We start from the raw sequence: 6,377 nt of genomic DNA on the forward strand, positions 1-6,377 counted from the left end.
ATATGAAAATAGACTCATCGGGTTTCGATTCCATAATTCATTCATTATTTAATTCCATTTCCCTATTTTTAGTGATTTTTCAATCTCATGTCATCTTTGTTGCAAGACTCGTTACTAAAGCAACTATGCCTATTTCATGATTTCCTTTGATCTAACTAGTGATTCATCATACATGTCACAAATTATGATCATGACTAGCCATACCAAAGGCTAATCATTGTAAAACATCTCCCTACTACACTATTTCCATATCATGAATTTTAACACCAAAATAATCAACCATGGCATATGGCATAAAAATCAATTACCAAGACTTGCAACTTAACATTAGAGAACTAAATCCAACCGAACATTTATGCCATTTTCGCATGGCTAAAAGTTTACATACCAAAGTTCAACAAAGCATATTAGCCTATACATGCCAAAATGTTCTCCTAGACCGACTACAAAAAAAGATACCAAAAGTTGCTAGCCGGTGTGATGACTTCGATGACGATCACGAGCACGCAAAAGGACGAGTCCAAGAAACCTAAAATAGGCGACAAGCAAACACCGAGTGAGTATATAACTCAGTAAGCCATAAGCATTATATTGCCGTTCAGTAATAATATATCATAAGAGAAAATAATTAATGCGGATTAAAATCCTCCATCCACACCCAAAGCGTGCTATAATTCCTTAGGCATTTCGGTTTGATCTCATACCAAGCCCTACTTTGATATTTCATACATTACACCATATGACATTGCATGCATTTATCTTCAAGTATAATCACCACATAGGTCAAGACTTACCAAGCTAAATTCCAAATATAAATAAAATGTCTATTCCTCATGAGCTCAAGGTGTTTACTGCATCACTGTCCATGATTGACTCGGTAAGGCCGCACACGTAGAGCATGTATGTTCATTTGAGGATGTGTAATAAGCCCGCACACTTAGTGCTTAATAGTCGAACTCGCACACTTAGTGCTATATAATCAAACTTGCACACTTAGTGCTATACAATTTGAACCCGCACACTTAGTGCCAATTTGTGATCATAAATGTTTACACCGCACACTTAGTGTGAAACCAATAACTCAATACATCTAACATCTTTTCTTTCCATTCAATACTTTCATCACCACATACATACATGTATATATATATATATTTATCATTCCATTCAGCATCATTACTTGGACATTACGACCATTTAAATTAGTACAAAATAAGTGCTTAATGACTTACCTTATATTGGATGAAATGATTCCCAATCGACTACTCGATTATCTTTGCTTTGCCTTTGCTTGATTCTCCTCTTTGATGTCTTGATCTAAAATGAATACATTTAGTAGTTTAATCTTCTTGCTGGATTTTTATGTGTATAATTTAATGGTTTTCACCCCATTTCACAACTATCCTTGTTCAAAATATCAAAACCTCAACCAATATTCGATTAATGCTTCAAGGTCGAATGTATTGTCACCATTAAGTTAATCTAGTCTCAAGTATTTTTAATCCTAATATACAACATCATGAATCAACTCAACCTTATAAGCCAATATTACTCCTACAATCGATTGTAAAGAGTTAACAAAGAAAATATATTTTCACAAACATATACACCCATATGGCCGATTATACCAAATCAAGTTTAACCTTACTTATCTCAAAATTTTCATTCCATACTATCATCCCCATGACATAGCAAAGTTTTGAACCATGGACTAATTAGAACTAAAACTAGCAACTAAAACATGCATGAATCTCATGGCACAACATCAAACATACCTTAATCTAGATACAAGGATAGCCAACCTCTTCCTAATCCTCTTCCAAACCAACCATGAGCAAGAACCCTTTCTTCTCCCTTGGGATTTTCGGCCAAAAGGATGAAAAAAGATGAAAAATTTTTTGTTTTCTGTCTCACCTTCACGGCAATGGGAGGGGGGGAGAAGCCTTCACACACATTTTTTTTCTCATTTTTTATTGCTCATGCACCTTATTTTATTTATTCCAACATAAAACACTCACCCAACATGTTTCATGACATGTTTTGCCCATGATTCCTTGTCATGGCCGGCCACTAGCACTTGGGGGAATTTGACATGCAAGTCCCCCTTTGACTACATGTACTATTAGGTCCTTATAGATTAGCCTATCATTTTCAAAAGTGTCATACAAGTCCTACTAACTGAATTCACATGCAATCGACTAAACCAAGCTTGAAATTTTCACACATTCATAAATACATATTCTAGACAATAAATATTACGTTCAAACATTTCGATGACTTCGGTTTAGCGGTCCCAAACCACTTCTCGACTAGGGTCAATTTTGGGTGTCACAACTCTCCCCACTTAAGAAATTTTCATCCCGAAAATCTTACCGTAAATAGGTTTGGGTAACGCTCTTTCATAGAGTTCTCAGATTCCCAAGTAGCTTCTTCCATCCCGTGTTTGAGCCATAACACTTTTACTAACGGAACCCTTTTGTTTCGCAACTCTTTCACTTCACGAGCTAGGATACGAATCGGTTCTTCTTCATAACTCATATCGGCTTGAATTTCAATCTCGGAGGGGTTTATTACATGCGAAGGATCGGATCGGTAACGTCGAAGCATCGAAACATGGAAAACGTTGTGGATCCTTTCGAGTTCAGGGGGTAAAAGCAACCTATACGCTACTAGGCCAACTTATTCGGAGATCTCATACGACCCAATAAATCTCGGACTCAATTTGCCCTTACGGCCAAATCTGAGTATCTTTTTCCAAGGTGATACCTTAAGAAACACTTTGTCTCCCACCTGATACTCAATATCTCTTCGTTTTAAATCCGCGTACGACTTCTGACGATCTGATGCTGCTTTCAGACTCTCACGAATTATACTTACTTTCTTCAAATCTTTAATCAAATCCACTCCGAAAATTTTACTTTCACCGAGCTCGGTCCAAAACAATGGTGTACGGCATTTTCGACCATACAAAGCCTCGTAAGGCGCCATCTTAATGCTTGACCGAAAACTATTGTTGTGGCGAATTCAATCAAGGGTAAATCTGTTCCCATGAACCACTAAACTCGAGGATGCAACATCTCAACATATCCTCAAGTATCTAAATTATCCGCTCGGATTGACCATCGGTTTGGGGATGAAAAGCGGTGCTAAAATACAACTTGGTACCCAAAGCTTCTTGCAATTTCTTCCAAAATCGTGAGGTGAATCTCGGATCTCTGTCCGACACAATAGAAATCAAGACCCGTGTAATCTCACAATCTGAGAAACATACAATTCAGCTAGCTTATCCAATGAAAAATCCGTACGTATGGGGATAAAGTGAGCCGACTTAGTCAATCTATCAACGACGACCCAAATTGCATCTTTCTTACTTGCCGACACTGGCAAGCCAGATACAAAATCCATCGTGACTCGCTCCCATTTCCATTCGGTATCATGATTGGTCAAGCAAACCCGTGGGCACTTGATGTTCCGCCTTTACTTGCGACATACTAAGCACTTCAAACAAAGTCGAAATGTCTCGTTTCATACCATGCCACCAAAATCTGGCGTCTCGGTCATTGTACATTTTCGTACTCCCGGGTGAATTGACATTCGGCTACAATGAGCTTCGTTCGAATCATAGAAATGAGTTCGAATTTCTTGGGACACACAAACGATTTCGAACCTCAAACAATCGTCATCATCAACTCGAAACTCGATTCCATATTCGAACACATTCAGCCCGTTTTGCAACCAATTCATCATCGACTTTTTGAGCTTCACGAATTTGATGAGTAAACAAGAGTTTGGCCTTTAATTCGCCACTAGTACATTGTCGGATAGAATGCAGACAAGTGTACATTCATCGTCAGAAGGCAAACAAAGTGATTTACGACTTAGGGCATCCTCAACCACATTAGCCTTTCCGGGTGATAGTCAATGACAAGCTCATAATCTTTTAACAACTCGAGCCAACGTCTTTGTCGCAGATTCAAGTCTCTTTGAGTCATCAAATATTTGAGACTTTTGTGATCCGAATACACATGGCACTTCTCACCAAATAAGTAATGTCGCCATATTTTCAAGGCGAATACGATGGCGCCTAATTCGAGATCATGGGTCGGATAATTTTCTCATGTGGCTTTAATTGTCTCGACGCATAGGCCACAACTCGACCTCCTTGCATCAATACACAACCCAACCCAAGTAGGGATGCGTCACTATAAATGACAAACTCTTTGCACGATTCGGGTTGCACTAAAGCTGAGCTTCATCAAATAAGTTTTCAGTTGATCGAAACTTTTCGACATTTTCCGTCCATTCAAACTTAACATCTTTTGAAGTAGCTTCGTCATGGGTGTGGCTATCATCGAGAAACCTTTTACAAACCGTCGGTAGTAACCGCAAGTCCCAAAAGCTCCGAACCTCAAGAGTATTTCTCGGAGGCTTCCAGTTAAGTATGACTGAAATTTTGCTCGGGTCGACTCGAATACCCGATGCCAATACCACATGACCCAAGAAGCTAACCTCTCTTAACCAGAACTCACACTTGCTGAACTTAGCATATAACCGCTTATCCCGTAAAATTTGCAACACTAATCTCGGTGTTCAAGATGTTCGGTCTCATTTCTTGAATAGACCAAGATGTCATCAACGAACACAACTACGAACCGGTCCAAATCATGCTCAAGATCCGATTCATCAAATCCATAAATACCGCGGGGCATTAGTGAGCCCGAACGGCATCACTAAGAACTCGTAGTGACCGTACCTCGCTCGAAAGCGGTTTTGGTACGTCCGAATCTCGAATCCAGAATCGATAATAACCCGACCTCAAATCTATCTTCAAAACACCGAGGCTCCCTTTAGTTGATCGAACAAATCATCAATACGCTGATAACGGATATTTATTCTTTATCGTCACTTTATTCATTGACGATAGTCAATACACAATCTCATGGTTCCGTCCTTCTTTTCACAAACAATCTTGGTGCACCCCAAGGTGAGAAACTTGGTCGAGCGAAACCTCTATCCGTCAATTCTTGCAACGGAGCCTTCAAATCCTTCAACTCGATTGGTGCCATACGATACGGTGCTATCGAAATTGGCGTAGTCCCAGGTACAAGCTCAATACCAAACTCTATTTCTCGCACAGGTGGCAAGCTCGGTAATTCTTCGGGAAAAACGTCCGGGTATTCACTAACCACCGGCACAGATTCGGGTTTCTTTTCTAACTCTTTGTCACCAAGTACATACGCAAGGTATGCTTCGCACCCTTTCTTACGTATTTCGAGCCAACATTGACGATATCACGGTGGCAACCCCTTTAAGTCCGTAGACTCAACTCGGATCATCTCGTTATTTGCGCACCTCAAGTCAACGGTTTTTCTTTTGCAACTCACCACCGCGTCATATACGGTCAACCAGTCCATACCAAGAATAACATCGAATTCATCAAATGGTAAAAGCATCAAATCAGCCGGAAAACAGGATTCTCAGATTATTAGAGGGCATCTCTTACACACTTTGTCAACAAGCGCATATTGACCCAAGGGATTTGACACTCGAATTACGAACTCAGTAGACTCAATAGGCAGAGTCTTACTGGATGCTAAAGTCTCACATACATAAGAATGAGTAGAGCCAGGGTCGATTAATGCAATTACATTAGTATCAAAAAGATTGAAAGTACCAGTGATAACATCAAGGGAGGATGCTTCCTCTCGTGCACGGATGGCATATGCCCTAGCAGGAGTACGGGTCTCAGATCGAACAGCCGTATCAGTGGCTCCTCTCTGACTACCACTCCTACCTCCTGAAATTCTTGGTGGTCTACCTCTAGCTGTCATTCCACTAGGTCTTGCACCTTGCATCCTATTCTTCTCATCAAGCTCCGTGCAATCTCGAATGAAGTGGTCCTTGAACCGCATCCGTAATGTGCCCCTGTTAGTAGACTTACCCCAACATTCACCTATGTGTCTTCTTCCACATTGGGGCATTCAGGTTTCTCTTGACGGTTATTGCCCACACTAGCTACCAAGTAGCTCGGAGTCCGTCGATGGTCGTGTTTCTAATGGAAATTCCCGCATCGTCCTCGATTTATTAGTGTCCTCCCGAACTTCTTTACAGTAGAATGGAGCTTTACCCATCGATCTCTTACGATAGTCTTTAGCTTCAAATTCAGCCTTCTTCTTCTCCTTTCCAAGTTCTTCCGCTTGCGAGCTCGTTCGACTAGCGCTACGAACTCCTTTATCTCCAAAATACCCACTAGTAGTTTTAAATCTTCATTCAATCCTTCTTCAAATCTTTTGCACATAGCAACCTCATCGGCCACACACTCCAGAGCATACCGACTAAGTCTTACGAACTCATGTTCAGATTCAGTAATCTTGTCA

At 40.4% G+C, this 6,377-nt stretch overlaps 1 long non-coding RNA gene across 1 annotated transcript; it reads right to left on the minus strand.

Moving 5' to 3' along the window:
- Positions 1 to 294: 294 nt before the first annotated feature.
- LOC128283792 (uncharacterized) lies at positions 295 to 1,270 on the minus strand. Its single transcript, XR_008274201.1, has 2 exons — positions 1,233 to 1,270; positions 295 to 529 (listed from the first exon to the last, which is right to left on the minus strand). It is a non-coding gene; the product is annotated as an uncharacterized LOC128283792 (long non-coding RNA).
- Between the last annotated feature and the right edge of the window lie 5,107 nt (positions 1,271 to 6,377).

Source organism: Gossypium arboreum, chromosome 11 (assembly GCF_025698485.1).
Source record: "Gossypium arboreum isolate Shixiya-1 chromosome 11, ASM2569848v2, whole genome shotgun sequence".
NCBI lineage: Eukaryota > Viridiplantae > Streptophyta > Magnoliopsida > Malvales > Malvaceae > Gossypium > Gossypium arboreum.